Raw genomic sequence first — 327 nt, forward strand, 5'->3', positions numbered from 1 at the left:
TTCATCTCTAAAACCTTTGTTGTCATTACCAGTGTTTTATAACCTTTGCTAGTTATAGCATCCTTAAAGGAGGGAGTCGAGCTCCCACCTCTGCTGCCCTCCACTAGAAACGATCTCTGCAACTTTCTTTAACCCTAGATGCTCACCTCCGCCACTCCCCAATCACTCATCCACCTAGAATTTCTTCAAACTCTTTACATGCAAACTAATATCCATCAACAACCATAATTCATCAAGCACCTCATCTCCATGTTTCTTTGGTTCAATTGCATTGTTGTTACTCACAGGCCATTGCATATCCTCCTCTATCATAGAAAAATATAACAA

Source organism: Pinus tabuliformis, chromosome 7 (genome assembly GCF_031772625.1).
Source record: "Pinus tabuliformis cultivar Carrire ecotype Pingquan chromosome 7, CPIR1, whole genome shotgun sequence".
NCBI classification, from domain to species: Eukaryota; Viridiplantae; Streptophyta; class Pinopsida; order Pinales; family Pinaceae; genus Pinus; species Pinus tabuliformis.